The sequence below is a fragment of the Petaurus breviceps genome, unplaced genomic scaffold (assembly GCF_028583685.1).
Source record: "Petaurus breviceps papuanus isolate PSGF00001 unplaced genomic scaffold, PetGlider_PUasm1.0 99, whole genome shotgun sequence".
In the NCBI taxonomy this organism is placed as follows: Eukaryota; Metazoa; Chordata; class Mammalia; order Diprotodontia; family Petauridae; genus Petaurus; species Petaurus breviceps.
The window spans coordinates 4,753,108-4,771,670 of record NW_027187465.1 but is presented as its reverse complement, the minus strand read 5'-3'; the positions used below and the strand labels follow the sequence as shown (position 1 = coordinate 4,771,670).

At 44.2% G+C, this 18,563-nt stretch overlaps 1 protein-coding gene across 1 annotated transcript in view; it reads right to left on the bottom strand.

Annotated features, from left to right (window-relative positions):
• PITPNB (phosphatidylinositol transfer protein beta) overlaps positions 1-18,563 on the bottom strand; it is an 81,527-nt gene that overhangs the window by 28,037 nt on the left and 34,927 nt on the right. The gene's annotated exons all lie outside the window — the stretch shown is intronic.

Sequence of the window (18,563 nt, the reverse complement as noted above, 5' to 3'; positions counted from 1 at the left end):
TGAGTCTTATAACATCTGAGAGGTAAATACGACTTACTACAGGTGCTCTCAACATTACGCTGCTGACACAATTAACATGTACAGTGAAAGTAATACTAGTTAGCATTTATAAAGCTCTGCAAGGTTCCCAAAGCACTTTAAAATGTTACTTCATTTGATTCTCACAGCAATCTTGTAGGTGCCAGTATGATCTCCATTTTACAGGTGAGGAAACTGAGGCGAACAAAGGTCTCTCTGCCAGTAAGTGTGTAAAACTGGATTTGAACTCGGGACCTCCTGACTCCAAGTATAACACTATCCACTGCACCACTCAGCTGCCACTCTTTGGGAAAGAGCTTTGCAATCAGAAGACTTCAGCTCAAATTCTGCTCTGATCACCTGTAGAGTTTCAGGCAGGTCCCCTCACTTCCTTGGGTATCAGCGACCTCACTGGTAAAATGAGGAACTGTTGGGCTCCTGGATCTCTGAGGTTCCCAGCTCTAGACCCAGGCTCTTAATTTATGGGCAAAAAAACCTAATCATGTACGTAGGATGATTACAAGTCACTTCTGCCAGGCCAACAGGGTGAAGCTTAAAAAGAAACAAATGGGAAATAAGCCTTTAGAAGAAATCTCATCAACTAGAGAAGCATTTCAAGAGATAATTAAGCAGCAGGGGCACTTACTAATAACTGGGACATAGTTTACAAAGTGTTTTCCTCTCAAGAACCTTGAGGCAAATCTTAAAACACATTTGCACTCCCATTTCCCAGATGAAGACATCAAGAGTGAGGAGATAAGTGAGAACCTGAAGTGGGTCCCATCTGAGGGAAGCCCAGAGCCTAGACCTCAAGCCTCCAGACTCCAACACCTGGGTCCTGCGCCCGACCCCAGGGGCTTCTCTACTGACAGCCCATCAGGAAAGGAGGAGAGGGGGTGTCTGCTTAGGCCAGAGTGGAAGATTCCAAGCAAGAGTCCTCATGGCACCATGCCCAACAAGCGGTCATCTGGCTTTTACTGGCGGCCCCCCCAGAGCCGCCCAGAACTCTTTGGGACACTTCTCACTGGTGGGATGGGTTTCCTTACACCCAGTCTCAATCTGCCTCTCGGCAGCTGCCTCTGCTTCTACCTCAGGGCCAAGCCACCAAGGTCTGGTGTGCCTTTCCTTTGACAGACCTTCCAACACTTGAGGATGGCAATCATGTCGCCTGCCCTGTTTCAGGGCAGTCAACCCTTGTTCTTTTAAGTGACCCTCATGTGAAATCTCCTGAAGGCCCTCCACTGTGCCCGCTATTCTCCTGTGGGCACCCTTCACTTTATTAATATGGTGGTCAGATGGAGTGCCAGCAGGACAGAAGACAAAGTTCAGGGAGGCCCATCACCATCTTACTCCTGGACGCTGTACCTGTCCATTATTGGTAATAAGCACTAAAGATAAATAAACAAGGCCTGCCCTGCCATACTGTTTTACAAAAAGGTAGACCAAGTCAGTACATCTCACAGAATCAGCCATGAATACCCACCCATTCAATCAGGGGTCAGGCTGTGCTGTTTCCCCCTTTGCAACATCGCCTGAATACACTCCCTTCTCACCTCTGATAATGCCTCTAGCTGCTGGGGTTGATGGGGGGGGGGGTATCTAAGTGGTCTTCCTAAAGCACAGATGTGACCATGTCACCACCTACTCAAGAAATGCCACAGGCTCCCTCTGTCGCCAGGATCAATCATAAAGTTGCCTCTCTGGTGTTCAAAGCCCTTCACACCATGGCCCTTCCTGCCCACCTTACTCATCCCCTCCAGGTCCTCCAGGATCCAGTGATAAGTGGGTTCTCCCTCCTCCCCTGGCACTGTCCCTTCTACAGGGAGCCTCGCTCCACATTCTGACTCAGGGCCTTCCTCCAGATTCTCTCCAACTTGCCCTGCCTGTGTCTTATTTGTCCAGCTGTCTGCCTCTCACCATCCGGTTTTTGGCCTTTTTTTGTAGACCAAGAACTACCAGTGATATTTTATAACAGACGTGAATTCTGTGCTCAGAGAACCCTGCCCATTCTTCTCTATATTGGATACCTCTCAGTCAAACACAAACTCTCCCTCAGAATTCACATGAAGCAATGAGCCATTCTATGCCCCTGTTATGAAACAGCTGCCAGCCTTAGAGGAGCTTTAAAGTTTCCCAAGATTCTCAATGACACTTCATTACAGCCCTGTGAGCTAAGTTCTACTGCGATCATTTACTATCCCCTTTGGATGAGGAAACTGAGGCTTGGGGAAGTTAGATGATTTGCTCATGGGTCACACAGCTAAACGTGAGAGGCAGGATTAGAACCCAGATCTCTCTCAACTCCCAGACCAGTTTTTTATCCCTATAGCATCAATCTGCTGCTTTTCATGTGGTCCAAGATGAGGCAGCTGCCCCTGACATCTGAGGGGGACAGAGAAGGATAAAGCAAGGGCTCTTTCCTCAGAGTTTCAAGTCAAGGTAGAGAGACTACCTGAAGACCCCTAAATAGAGAACCAAATAAACAAGGCAATTAATTAACTGCTGATCACTGCCCAATGAGGGCTCTGGGCAGTAAGATGAAATCCTCAGAAATGTCAATGTCTGTGGAATAGCTCTCTCTCACAATGCTTGCTTTGTGAGCATCATTATGACAACCCATTAAGGCTATAATCTTATGGGGGACAATGGAATCATCACATGGGGGGGGGGGGGGGGGCCGCACATCAAGGGTTTGAATACTGCAAGTCATGTGTCAATGTGAAACATCCTACAGGAGCATCTTTCAAGGGGGAAAGAGAAATGCTTCCTAAGAGCAGAGGGAACGTGCTCACAAGGCCCTGGGCAGGGGACTGCATCAAGGAAGCAAACGATGTTTCTACTATGTATGTGTATATGCATGTGTATGTGTATGTATCTGTATCTAGATCTACACACACACACGTGCACGAGCATGCATGCGTGTGTTTGTATTTATATACAGAGAGAAGAAAATGTTTGAATTTTTAAAAATACTGGATGGTTGAAATTGTGGTGATGAAACTACATGATGAAAGTACATGAAATATGTTCCTCAAAAGAGGACAGAGGAAGGAAGGGGATGAAGTAAGTGAAAATCCCCTACAATTCATCCCACTACGTGCCTGCTACTTTTTCCTCTAAGGATTTCCACTGTGTCTTTCATTTATCGTAACAGAATGAAGTGGAACGGGCTTTTCAAACTCTTCTGATTTAAACCTAACATATGCAATTTTTAAACAGCACAGAAACAAACAAAACCATGTTTGTGCTTCTAATTCTCTTTTGAGCACACAGGGCCATAGTCAGAATGCAGGAATGGAGTTCGAAAAGCCAGATCCAAAGCCCTATTCTGCTTAATAAGAAGTCACTTCCTCTCTCTTTGGGCCTCAATTTTCTCATCTGTATAACAGGGGTGGGGGATTTTATACCCCTAGGCTCAGAGACCTCAGAGTAAGTTCTAAATCTATGATTAATCCTATCAACTTACATGGTAAGTAGGTACTGAAAAGGTATTTTTAAGAACAATTCACTATTCCTGTGCCTTGGAGACCAAACTGATCTCTCCTCTAAGACACTTTATTTTTCAACAAAAGAACACATTTTGCCTTCATTCTCATTCTCAGAGAAACACAATAGGTAAAGATAGTCCCAAGCAAACTGTTGCCCTCTCATTTTCATAGTGCTCTAGCCTGGGCACATGTCATCTTGCCCAAACCGTGTACTGAGATAGAAGCTTCAAGGGCAGCCATTTTAGTTCTCTCTGGGCTACCTGCCTTTCTCCAGTCTCTCTGTGCTGTGGCCAGTCTGGTCTTACTCCATGTGGATAGATATCAGCCGATTTATATCCGAATCACAACGAACCAATATATTCCTTCATGTATGACAGTTTCAGAATAGAGAATGCAACCTCAGCTACCAATTACAGCTGCAAATGAGCAATAGAGTGGAATGAGACAGCCTGCTGGCTTTGTTAGTGTTCGCTCTCCCTCGGGATCCCATGGGGGAAGCAGCGGATCTGATGAAGAGGAGCCCTTGGCTCATGGTTTATTGTGCTTGCCACCAGCTGTAGACTTCTCATCTCATTAGTTCTTTTAGAATACTGTGGGGGAAGACAGCTGTAGCCGGCTTGCTCCTGGGTATTCTGAAGGCTGAATTTGCTATGCACTTTCTGTAATCCTTGGGAAAAAAAAGGAAGCAAATTCACTTGGCCAAGGAAATGTATTTTTAAATGCATTTTCAAATTATGTTTAGAAGCAGAGATCGCTAAGGTGCATTGTGTTCAAAATTTTTTATGATCAAATGTTAATTATATGCTGCCCCAAAGGACTGGGTGGGCAGGGGGCAGAAGGGCCAGAGGAAGCTTTGTAAAGCCGGTATTATAAGATTAGGTGTCATTTCCCTAGAAATTATTCCTTCCTTTATGAGTAGAATAGTGCCCCAAACATAAAAAAAAAGACACTGGCAAATTCTGATTAATGCTAATATAACTTTTTTTAATCAAAAAGAGCTATTTATTTGCAAGTGAAAGCCAAGATTTCCTTCTGAGAGCTAATAGAATGTAATAAATAACAAATAAGTGTGAATACTGCAATGAAAGACATTCATTAAAATATCATAAATGTTTTTCCTGGGCTGAGATGTGGAGGTTCTAGGAGGGGATCATCACTGCACCCCTTGGAAGTCAGACCCCACAAAGAATACTGAGAAAGCTAGCTCTAAGATAGCCATCCCCCAAGGGAGAAGTCCAAAATATAGGCTGAGGCACCCAAGTGTCCCTGGGCCCCAGAGCTAACCAGTTGTAGTTCTCCCATGACAATGAAAGGGGTGATAGTTGTGTGATAATGGAGGCGGTGAGGAGCAAGAAGCCTTAAGGGCAGTGAACTCAGGCCTCTACTGAAAGAAAAGGAAGATTCCCCAAAGCTACAGAAGAGCTGGCACACCAGCCAGCTTACAAAAGCCCAGCTCCTAGGTTTGGCAAAGATTGTAGGGGGACTACGGAAATAACTAACACTGAGCTAGTCCTGCATTCCCTGATCTCCAAGGCAAGAAAAACCAGATTTCTCTATGCCCCACACTACCAAAAAAACTTATTTATAAGAAAAAGGTCAGGCAGTCAACACCCCCTCATTTATCTAGGTTGGCAGTGGCGCTCTGATCCGCATGCCCAGATTAATCAGTCCTCTCTTCCTTCTACACAAAGCTTTCCCTCAGCCCTCTGCCCCTAACTACCTGGTGCTTACTCTGGCTTTACTTTGTATATACAGCTACAGGGGAGTCTCCCTTGAGAGAATGGCAGTTCCTTGAGAGCAGGGATCATTTCATTTTTGTCTATATCCCCAGTGACTAGTACAGAACTGGGCACACAGCAGGGACTTTTAATACAAGCTTGTTGACTGAAAGTGGAGCAGAAAATTAAGAGGTGTAATGACACTTCCAAGACAGACAACCAAAGACAGAAGACACAATTAGGAAGGTGCAATTCTTAGAAATCCAGAGTTTTATATCAGGTACACCAGGATTAAACAACGGTTCTCAGAACTCCATTTTTATTCGTATATGACTGAAGTTTTTATTTTCTCTTTCACTATATCCACAAATGAACCTTTGAGTTTCCCAGAGTACATTTTCTATACGCAATGTAAGTAACCCTCATTAATTCACAGACCATGACACCCTGTAATTCCAAGGGCCAGATTGGAGATTCTCTTAACACTACTTGGATAAAAGACATAAGGAGTTGGAAACAATTTCAAGAAATTCGTGTTTACGGTGCTAATAGTAACAACTTGTACATTTACATTCAGCTTAAGAAAGCTTTCCCCACGACAATCCAGAGAAGAATAAATATAATATTCCCATTTTACAGATAAGGAAAGTGAAGTCCAGAAAGGTAATGTTGACTTGCTCAAGGTCACACAATTAGTAATAGTTAAGATACCTGATTCAAACCTAGATCTCCCACATTTCAAAGGCAAGCTTTCCAGCCCAAGAGAAGTTGCTAATTATAAACCATTCTATCCAATTTGACAAAGCTAGTTTTAAATAAGGAGCCTTATTGTGGACAAAGGACCACCCTCCAACCAATCAATCATTTCTTAAGTACCAGAGAGATAGATTAAATACTAAAGAGAAATAAAATCATTTGGAAGCCCTATCAGGTAGAGGTTGGGTATGGGTGGGCCTGAGACCACCTACCTGGGGGATGTACCAGAGCTGAGAATCTGAATGATACATTGGATTCCAACAGGTAATAATAGGGAGTGAGAGGGGCCCTTTCCATTTACTCTGAAAGGATCTTACTGAACTATGATTTAGTGTAAAAAAAAAATAATCAACCTGGGGTAGTCAACCTTCTGATACAGCCCCCCTGGCCTGGCCACGTCTGTCCTCTGATGACAGCCACAATATGACATTCCAAGGTTTCCCAGACTGCTAAGATCTGACAGAGCTAACGGTCAGTTGGGACAGTTGCAGAAAAACCCAGGGTCACACCCCCATACCACAAGGAGGGACACCTTTAGTGGTCTAACTGTATTGTGAGCCTTGAAGGAAATCTTTGGTATGTTGTTTACAAGGAAGAACACATTCTCCTCTGGGAACAATCACATCAAACTTTTAGAATACAGCTTTTGAGGAAGCTGGGGCCTGACTCTATTCAGAGCCTGAGAATTTGGGTGAATCTGTACACACCAAAAGGAGCAGTGTCCAGGCTGGGAAAGGGCTAGTGTTAGAACTAGGGGCAGGTTCCACTTCTGCCTCGAAGTTGGAACAAGGAGGGGGCAGGCTGGAGGTGAGGCAGAGGAATTCTTGAGCTGCAGTGGAGCCAAAGCCGATCAAGTGTGTCTGCACCAAGATGGTGATGGCCAACGGATGGAGGAATAAAACAAAACAAAAAAGCAAAAAACCCAGAGTTCATCAAAGTTTCCTTGCCAATATTTCTCAGGACCAAAAACAGAACACCACACTTCCAGGCAGGGTGAGAGTACAGAAAACAGAATTTTTTAAAAATAAAAATCAAGTTTTACTTTTGATCCATACTCAATGTCAGTTGTCAACAAGGACTTAGTTTACCATGTGCCAGATACGGTACTAACGGCAAGTTATACAGAGAAAGGCAAGAACGTGGTCTCTGCCCTCAAGGAGCTTAAGTTCTAAGGGAAGACACAACAAGCAATAATTCTATACAGACAAGAGGTATGCAGTGAGAGAGGGAAGAGGAGAAAGACCTGAAAAGGCCTAGAGCAAAAGACAGGATCCCCCAAGAGGTCAGGAGGTAGAGAGGAGAGATAACATTCCAGCCCTGGGGGAACTGCTCTTAGAAGCGCCCACAGAAAGCACAAGGAGTGTCCTAAGGAAGGAACACCCAAAGCCCAGGCCAGTTGAGATTCTTTGCACCTTCTCAATTTTACTGGATGCATTTACAAATGTAATTCTGAGAAGGGAGCTGAAGGCTTCATCGGACTGCCCAATAGGTTCACAACACCAAAAGCATGAAGGGTGTGCGAGGGTAACAGAGTGAAAGCACAGGAAAGGCAGGAAGGAGGCAGACTGTGAAGGACTTCAAAAGCTGCACAGGAGATTTTCTATTTGATTCCAGAGTTGACTGAGAGGCACCGGGGGGATGGCATGGTCAGACCTACATTTTAGGAAAGTCACTATAGTATCTGAGCAGAACACATCAAAGTGTTGGATTGAGGATGACAATGAGGCAGAGACTCTGAGGGACAGGTCTGGGGGGAGATGGTGAGTGTAAGTTACTTACAAAAGATTTTGTCCAAGATGTCCAGAAGGCAGCTAGATGGTGACAGAAGTCTGGAACTCACCTACTTTGTGCCAAGCAGAGAGAGATCAGAGTTGGCCATACACATCTGGGGATCATCTGCATGGAGATGCAGCACCATGGACAAGTTAAGCAAGGCCTCAGGGTCCCAGTCAGAAAAGCTGGGATCGATTATACCAGTGCCAGAAGTTTACACACTGCTGAGGTCTCTAAGGCAGGCGGCTTTCAGTCTCCCCCAATTTCATGGAGTACGTGGGGGGCACTGAGACATTCCAGGGGAATTGTCTAACACAGAGTGTGGCTAGTTAAGTGTGTGCAGGACATCTGACAGCCCTAATTCAGCTGGTCTAATTCTCCCCCCAGATATTTGTCGCTTTATATTTGTATCAGAAATTAGTTAGCCAAACAACTCAAGATCAACCTTACCGATTACATACTGAAGGAGATAAAAGCAGAAACTACTGTTAACAAAACATTCCTGTTAAACCCTACAGGAGCCTGCCTCCCTGAGTGAACAAGGGGCTGATGCTGTTCCACGTGCCAGATGCAAAGGGAGGCCCAGAGCAGGTGGGTGGCCCTTCCAGCTGCCTCTCCATGTCTTTGGTCCACCCCACATGGCCCATAGCAGGTTCAGTTTGTGTGACTCTTACAAGGACAGGAGCATGGTCCGGGCACAAATAGCAATTTCCCTGATTTTCAGATGGGATGATGAGACACAAAATACATATGTGGATAATCATTCTACACTATAACTGTCAGTCTTAATCAATGAACCATTTCAAGAAAAAAAATGATCTAAAAAAGGTTCCAATGAAGCATTAGATATCTTTATCACATTAAAATAAAGTCCATTTCCTCTGGATAATTTTGTTTCATATTGTACAACAGCATATATCTTACAACTAAATTAGGATATGCCCGAAGCACTAGTGATACTCTATTGTGGAAAGATTTTATTTAACATTAAAAATCATGTATACCATTGAACATCAGCAAGCTAAGTCATCAGCTGTGACAATCTCAGGCAACTATTCCATTAAATTCTTCAAAACAGACCAGGCAAAAAGACTCCTCACAATCGGCATGCTTAAGTGACCTTCCATTCATGAAATTAACACGCCAGCTCCCGACAAGACGCCTTCACAGAGGAAGCTACTTCTACACACTTCGAAGGAACCCCATATCTATTAGAATGAAAGTACCAAAAACATTTAATGGGATATATTAACTGAAAAAACGGAGTTTCCTTTTTTTTATGGTAACAGAGCGCAAATGCAATCAACAGTGCATGCGATGATCTCTAACAGGGTGAAACACAGACGCGATTCCAGGGGCCTGTTGCCCTTCTGTAAGGCAGGAGCTTGCTGGCCTTCCAGAAGCTCCCCTTAACATGGACCCTCCTTTTTAAAAGAGACAAGAGGTTGCAAATCTGCTATGACATGGCAAGGGCTATTTTTAAAATATCCAACATGTACTACTTGGCTGGAAATAAGATTACTTTTCAAGAGGAAAACATCATGCTGGCTCTTTTTAAACACTGATTTGATTTTAGTAAAATGAGTGTAAAAATAAGCAGCAAGTCACACCTTCTACAAAGGCCAGTGTTTACAAGAAAAACATGAAAGCATCAACTTATTCCAAGTATTCACACACACTCTCAGCCAACTGTTCTCTCAAGTATAAGAAGACATCCGCTGTAAATGCTCACATTTGTAAAGCGCTTTAAGGTTTGCAAGTCCCTTGAGAGAACATCCTTTCATTTAACTCTCCCAACCATCCTGTGAAATACACAGGCCTCATTCCCATTCAGAAGAGGAGGAGGGTGGCACAAAGCTAAGGGATGAAATGGCCCCCGAAAAGGACTCAGAAACATGAAGAGAGCGTTTTCTCTTGCAGGTCGGCCTGAAGGGACAGAGGGAGAGCAGCAGGTGGAATGGGAGCCCTAGTCCTAGCTTCAGTAGCCAGTGTTTACACAGTACCTTGCAACGTCTGTAAAGTGCTTTACACAAAGCATCACGTTAGTTTCTCACAACTATATCAGGAGCAGCTTTGCCTGTTACTGGTTGAGGACCAATCACTTCTTCTCTGGGCCTCAGTCCCCTCATCTATAAAAGGTGGTGTCTGTTGCTAGCTCTATGTTCTATGGCAAGTCAGGTAATGCAGAAAGTAAGGCTACAGTGTGTTTTAAAAGTCTGTTGTGAGTAGGGGAAGCCAAGTTGTGAAAAGTTCTGCAGTCTGCCCACCAGCACAGTCTTCTCGCCAGCTGCCCAGCTACCCACCGTATGGCTGACTCTCCACGTGCCCTTTTTACGGTCTGCATCTTGCACAAGAAATCCATGTGTGTCCATGGCTTCAGTCTCCTGACTGGCAGAAGTCATGGGCTCAAGATGGGCATGAGGAGACCAATCCCTACAGAAATGCCAAATGCTGTCCTTGATCTCCTTTGTCAGAAGCCAGAAACCTTACTATGCCAATCCTTGAAAAACTGGATGGAAATCAAACATAATTTCAAGGTTGCTTTTCGTTAATCATTTGTAAAGTAAGGAATCCTTTCATCTGCTATCTTAGATATCCTACTGTTTTTATAGTGATTTGTTAAAAGTAAGGTGAGATGTCCCAAAAGGAGTTATGGATGGAACCATTACAATACTTAGTACACAAAGGTTCACTCCCTTACCTAAAAAGTCTCCTCCACATCACACATTACAGCCATGGATCTGCAGATGTCTGCCAACTGCAATGGGCACCCTCTTGCCACCTTGCCATCTCTCACAAAAGATTACATGCTTTCAAATTTTATACTAATAGGGGCGGCCAGGTAGCACAGCGAGTAAGAGCACCGGCTCCAGTGTTGAGATAAACCTGGAGATCAAATCCTGGGCTCAGACACTTAGCAACCACCCAGAAACATCTGGCCGTGTAACCTTGAGCAAGTTACTTAACCCCAACTGCTTAGGGGCTGCCAGGTGGCTCAGCGAGTAGGAGCACCGGCTCCAGTGTTGGGAGCGACCTGGAGATCGAATCCCGGGCTCAGACACTCAGCAACCACACCCAGAAATAACTGGCAGTGTAACCTTGAGCAAGTTACTTAACCCTGATTGCTCAATAAAAAAAAAAATTTTATACTAATAGAGTTTTAAAAGTCATATAAGGAAAAGTGGAAAAGAATGAACAGATTAAAAGCTCCGGATGGGCCCTCGACAGTGACTGCTTACATGCACAACTATTTTGTTACAAGGAAATAGTCACCAAACAAGGTTTGTTATTGGTGTTGATGCTCAGTGTTAAATTTCTAAGCTTTAAAAATAAGCTGCTGGTGAAGATGGATCAGGAAAAAAATACTCTCTGAACCAAGTGTCATTTTTGCCCCCTCCTCCCAACACCTGCAACAAACCTGAAAAAGACAGTTGTCTATTGGTTAAATCAACTCATGGAGATTTTCTACTAGTTCTGTTTCAGTATTAAATTAATCGTGAAGTCGAGTGAACTCCAGGGAGGCATCCTGTACAAGCAAACATCTGGGGAATTTTATGAAGAGGAAAAAAATCCATTTGAAAAGGGCATCAGGTTGAAGCAAACAACTCCACAACTTTCCCACCAGAGGGCACTGCCAAGCTTCCTGAGGGCAGATCAGACAAATCTTCTTCTCTCCTACCTACCACTGATCAATAACATCAGTCAAATATCCGGGGAGTTATCAATTTTGTTTTTTAAAGGGAAATCAATTTGTTCACTTTCTCATTCACCATTAACTAGCACCAGAGAAGGACACCAGAAAGGGGCCGCTCCTACTGAGCCTGCCTGGAGCAAGATGAGTCTGGCCAATTACATGATTTTTAACAAAAATTTCCCCTGTGATTCTTTTTAATCAAATGAGATCACATATGTAAAGCACTCTCTATACCTTAAAGAGTTATATGAACACTAGCTTTTATTTTTAACTTTAAAGCACTGTCATACTTGAGAAGCTGGGAAGTACATTTTTCTGTACTTACACACAAACATAAATATCATAAGGTTTCAGAGTAGAACCCTGACCTTTAATGTTTATTCTAAAAGAAATCTCACTGACAAAAGAAAAGTGGTGACATAAGCAACATTTGTGGCCCCAGGTGGCCCTCACACCTGCTGGACCCAGCCACGTACTCAAAAGGCGGGTACCCAGAGTTCACAGGAAAAGGAGCAGAAAGTGCATCTTAAGAAATCAAAGAGGTCACAGATAAAAGCCACCGAATAAAAACCTCGAATCTTCCCCAAAATACACACCACACCAGGGTCTGAAGGGCAGAAGCAAGAGTTGGTGCCTGCAACCTGGGTCACAGCCTGTCATCTGTCATTGCTGTTCTGTCATTTCAGTTTTCTTGGCAAGGATACTGGAGTGATTCGCATTTCCTTCTCTAGCTCATCAGAAAGATGAGGAAACTGAGGCAAACAGGGTTAAGTGACAGTCCCAGGGTCACATAGCTAGTAAGTGTCTGAGGTCAAATCTGAACTCTGGTCTTCCTGATTTCAGGGCCAGCATTCTATCCAGCAAGCCACATAGCTGCCCCTGCAATACCACTTTTATTTCTTCCATTTAGGCCTTTTAAGAGTTACAAAGTAATCTGGAGGAAAAACCATCAACACCTATATCAAAAGTCAATGCTTAAGAGATTCTAAATGTTTTCCAAATAAAGGACCAAGGCCTATGCTACCACCAACTCTTCCTTGTCACAATCAAGTCCATCATGTGGGGACATTCTGCAAATCCTGGAAATGTCTATCCACAGGAAATAGCAGCTTAAAGTCACATGTGACCCAAGAGTTATTCGAAACCATCAATGCCCACAGCATGACCCAAGTTGCCATTTCCTAGGCAACTGAAAGATCTAGCCAGGTTCCAAAGCCCAGATTCAAATAGAAAAAGAAAGCATACAGCAAGGTTTGTGCATAAAAAGCAAGAACTTGTTTACACAAAGGTTTAAACTAAATTACACTAGCTAGGGATTTTGAAATTAAGATTATCAAATGGTACCAACTGCTAGCTCATGCAGTGGAACAATGGAATGATGGAGAAAAGGCCAAAATGGTTTTAAAAAATGAGAATGCAAAATCACTCATGACTTTTGTTAAACACTTTCAAAGTCAGCTGTAACTTCACAAGAATGAAACAATGAATTATTTGCTCAGTCTAGAGTGCTTCTGACTAAAACAGTCACCACACAACTCAATGGGACATTTGCTAATGAACTTCTGAGCAGGTAAGCAGGAAGGTTAAGTCGGCAATAAAACTTTATTTTTGAATCTAAGGTCCAAAGGTTTTATTTACTGTTTTGTTTATGTGAAACAAGGTTAAGAGCCAACTTTCCAAACAGAAAAGGCAAATGTCCAAGCTAGAGAGCTCTGGATCTTCCCCAAAACATACCATAAAAATGAAGGGTTGTAGCTTTGAGTCTACACTCGCTTTTCTGACCAAAGATAAGACATTTCTGCTCCCCAGTGGCCAAGGAACTACACCTATCCACTCAAACAAAACTGACTGATGAAGGACAAAGCTTCAGTGGCAGAGGGGCAATCAAAGAACCAAACATCCTTCCTAAGAAGGCAGAGACACCCTCTAGGCTTAGCACCCCATCTGCTTCAGGATATCAGATCACTTTTGATCTCTACTTGCCACATGAACTTTCCTGACCCCAAGATGTTCAGGCCTCCCCACCAACAATACTTTGTCTATCATCTGCAAACACTCACCTGTGGACACATCACTTCCTGATAGAATGCAAACTCAAGTGCAGGCTATTTAGAATTCCCCCTTAAATGACCCTGGGCAAGTCCCCATCCCTGTATCAGGATGAGCATCAGAAAAGCCTTAGTTACCTTGTTAATTGGGTCTCTTTAGGCAAGTCATTAATAACTTCTGCCTGCCTCAGTTTCTTCAGCTGGAAAATGGAGTTAATAACAAGACCTACGTCCCAGGGCTGTTGTGAGGGTCCAGTGAAATATACGTGCAAAGTCCTCAGCAGGGTGCCTGGCACACAGTAGGCAATTTACAAATGTTAGCTATCATTATTATGCAGTTACCTAATTGCACCAAGTTACGTCATATCTTTTTGTAAGGCTTTCATCTCCTGAATTAAACACTAACAATAAAAACTGGCAATCCCAAAACAGCCATGAATGATGTACTGCAGCAAACCCATAGATGCTTTCTTCTCATTGTACACACATACCAAAAATCTGGGTTTAATTTCTTTGCTTTTTTTTCTGTTCTCATTTTCTTCCAAATCAGTTCCCCAAACGGCAGGTCCTCTGATGCAAAGCGGGTGTGCACTTCTGCCCACGCTTTAAAGACTCTCCCTCTCCTGGGAAGTGACTTTTGTATACAGAGCATGGAAAGCTCCTTAGACAAAGTGCTGGGGATGATTAAAAAGGCCAGCTTTGAATTTATCCCTTTAAAAAAGCAGAATGATATGGCAAGAGAATCATGTGTGTACGTTCTGGAAACGAGTTGGAGGTTAGGCATGTGCATTTCATCAGAACCTCTAAAGAATTCCCAACTGTCTATTTTGGTTACATATCAATTACAACTTTTGAAATGGAAATCTTAAAAGTCTTCACATTCTGGCATGGAAGGCTGTCAGCCTTGAATCAAATTATATTTCTGTCTAACCACAAAGCCCAAATACTCCTGAATTTGACATAAAACTATTTGGTCATTTGCAAATGACCCTAAAGTCTGTGGAAATAAAACAGCCTAAATACATAGGACACATGGCATGTAGGCCATTGCCCTCCACAGCCTCGGGGCTGGGCTACATTGGCAGCATGGCACACTGCTCCTTCCTTCTTGGCCTAGCTGGAGCTCCTCAGATCACGTTCCTGACACCATCCAAAGTCTCGAATGCAGGGTGGCGCTGCCTGCTAAAGGAACAAGGCTCTGCACGACAAGTCAGATCAGGGCAGAGTGAAAGTGGACAAGAGAAACAGAGAGAAGCAATGGACGAAGAAGCCCTGGGTCCCTCCCTTGGTCTCAGTAAGCAGCGATGCCTTCTGACCTCTCAGCAAGCCATCAATGAACAAGAGAAAGAAGAGAAGCAGCAGCAGTCAGTCCTCCACAGGCCATTTCTGAACACTGAAGCAGCCAGCCCCCCTCAAGTGCCTAAGAAGTCGGGCCATCCACATGACCCAAGCACAGTTCTGCTTTCCATCTCACAGCCTTCAGGATCTGCTGCCCACACTCACACTGCTTCCCTTTGGACACTCAATGTCCAACCAACCCAGACTGACCACAAGCTGCCTCCAGAAGGGGATGGGCCCTGCCTGCCTCCTCCACCTAAAAGATGCTGCTAATGAGAGATCAGCCCCTAGACTGAAACCTAAACTCCCCAATTCCTCCAGCAGGTGTTTCCAAGTCCCCTTGACAAGTTTCAGCACTTTACCAAGTATGATGCACACACATCCTCTCATCTGGTTCTTACAACCCCATGAATTAACAGTACAAGTATGTAATTATTATCCCACTTTATAGTTGAGGAAAATTAAGGTTAAGTCAAAGGACTAGCCTGAGGATATTTTCAGTCAATTGATCAATCAAAAAACATTTACTAGGTGTCTACTATGTGCCGGGCACAATATTAAGCATTTTGAGGCTATGGCTGCCAAGAGCTCCCAAGTTTCCAAATGCTACTGCAGATCTAAAGGTGAAAAATCCCCAAAGTTCCCAAGATCACAAGATCCTGACAGTGTCAACATTTTTACCCTATACAGAAATGCAGTTGAAAAAAAACAAAACCCCTCTGCAAGGACCTGATGACGAGAGGAGGGATTAAGCTGGGCTATGGGCCAAGGGAAGGTGATCAAGATACCCGGAATGTCCAATCCCACCGCCATAACAAAGACAGTTAGACACCCAGCAGGGCTGGTTTCCTTTTCTTGGGCACCAGCAGGACAACTAAGTTCTAAGTTCAGAGCGGTGAACAAAACACTTGAGACTTGAAATAAAACCTTGGCTCTTTTTCTTTCATTAAATTCATCTGCAATTGCAAAAAATAACCACAAGGTGGAGTTAAATGAGTCAAACTACTTTTAAGTACTAGCTTCTTTAAAATCTTAAAAGAATACTGCCATTTATAGCTCATTTCTTAAAATACTTCAATGTTTGCGAAGCACTTTATGCACGTCTTATTTGAACTTTCTACTCAGACTGACTCCCTGATACACTTAATAAATAGCACTAGGCTACTGGACTACAGTTTTTTGAATGGAAGGAAATAAGCTATCTTCTCCGAGCTGTCACTCACCCCCCATCCCACCTCCTTACCTTATACTTACAGGTCGAGCACCGGGTGCATCCACCACAAAGATCAAACAAGCTCCACAAGGTCTGGGGCTGCACCCTTTCGGTCTCTGTACCCCCCAAACCTAGCACCCGGCCTTGGACGGCCCCAATGCTGACCTGAAGTTTCCTCACCTATGAAAAGGGCAGTTGAGTAGCTCAGGGGACAGAAGGCTGGGCTTGGAATAAGAAGGATCTTCATCCAAATTCAACCTCAGAACCTTACAGTGACCCCGGGCAAGTCACTTAACCCTGTTTGTCTCAGTTTCCTCATCTGTAAAATGGCAAACTACTCCAGCATCTTTGCCAAGAAAACCCCAAATGAGGCCACAGAGAGTCAGACTTGATAGATCACCACAACAAACAAAAGGTGGTAAAACAAGGGGCGGCAAGGCTGGACTGAACAATCTCCAACACTCTTCAGCCCCCCAAACCATCTCATGCTATTCTTTGGCCTTATCATAAAAGCATTCTCAGGACTAGAATTGAAGTACTTCATTTCCAACATAAATCAAGACAACACAAACATCTCAACATCAACCTCATTCGGGGCACAAAAGCAGGTTCCAGAATGCCCACTGCACTTCAGCAATCACACCCATCTAGCCCTCCCTCAGGAAGGGAGGCACTGAGGCAGGCGTGGCCTCTGGCCTGGCCCCCTTCCTTTGCCTCCTGCAACTTCTTCAGCTTCTTAAACATCTCTTTTCTCTACCAGACACACAGGGCCCAAGAGTAGCAAATCCAAGTCATTATTTAGGAGTAAAACACAAACGTGGCACTAAAAGTAAAAATCCAACCCAGAGGTGAAGATTAACCAGTTAGAAGTAAACCAGTTAAGGCAAACAGCCTAACAGAAAATACTATCTCTGAGGCACTCCCTCTCTGAACACGCCTTAGTTCAGGCCCTTCTTAAAGAGTATCCTGGTCTGCTACAACAGCTCTGGAACTCCTTCTGCCCCACCATTCTAACCTCAAGGCATCGAATTCACGGCTGCTCCCCAGAAACTGCCCCCCAGGCATTCCAAACCAGTTTAAAATGCAACTGAGAAATGTCTAAAAAAATAAATAAAAATATGCTACAACCTAGACAATATTGATTTGTGGGCCTCTAAGTTAGTACGAGGTCTGCAAGGGGTCCTCTCCATTTGAATTGGACATGACTGCTCTAATCTACACCAATACACACCAGAACCAGTTCAATCTGCCTAAAATGAACACTGTTCTGCCCTCCATCACCCAACAGGCTGGGCAAAGCCTCTTGCATCTGAGGCTGACCCAAGCTGACTGCTCTGCCTGAACCCCTTCATTCCAGCGGAAACCTAAGACGCCCGCTGTGTTCCTAGCCCAATATCCCACTGGCTCCACCTGGGAGTCCTACAACACACCCTAGGTCACTTATCTGAGACCTAAGCATTGACATCCTCTAAAGTCTCCCCGTGATACCTCGCTGAGGCATAGAGGTGACCTAGAGTTCATTCTCCAAGATCTCGAAAGTGAAGCAGGCCCTACTCTCGCAGGTCCTAGCATGATGGGAAGGCTTGGTGACTGATTACACATGTACCACGTAGAGACCAGTCTAGATAAAGTGAGACAGCCCCATCACCACAGGCCAACGAACTCCTCCCAGAAGCGCTGACAGAGACAAACAAGGGCAGCAATCCATGGGTGGCGAGTCTAGCCACCCTGACAGTATCATCCGTCTCTGAGGTACTGTGCATAGCACTATCTTTTTCACATACAGAATGGGCACAGGCCACACCTTGTGAGTGTCTGTACTTCCCCAAACACTGTTAAGAGAATACCTTGCAGGGGTTTAATAAACACTGGATGCTTTGCTGGGATTCCTGCCAAATCCTCTTAGTTGGTAACATCAAGAAATGATCAGGTCCCTCTTTAACCTACAGTTCCTAGACAGGGGTCCTGTGCTGGCCACCAGATCTAGCTGTCCTCGTCAGAGCCGGTGGCTGTTCTCGGAGCACCTGTCCTGTCCGCGAGGTACCTCAGCATGGGGGCTCCTGGCTGGCTCAGGGCCCACACACTAACCTTGGCACTGCTCTGTCCTTACCCTCACCCTACTCACCAGAGGGCTGGGGATTCCTGCCTGACATGTTTACCAGATTCCAGCAGTAAAAATCGCAACTTCATTTTCTTGAGTCAGTTTCTGTTTAGCTCAAGATCATGGAATAAGACAAGCCCAAAAATAGAAATAGAAGAGAAGGCCTGGAGGCCTACACTTGGCTTAGGTTTGCTTGGGGTGGCAGCAGGGAGGGAACAACAAAAAGATCCCATCTGATTCCCAGGCTTCAGGGCTCTGAATTAGCAAGAAAAGAGCGTTTTGTTATTTAAAAAGTTCAGGTATTCCGCTGAAAACTTAAATCCAGTTTAAGTGACTTCAGATGCATTAGATCCACAAGGTTAGGTTAAAAGCAAAAACAAAGGTCACCTGAAAACAAATCTAGCTGAAAAGTCATG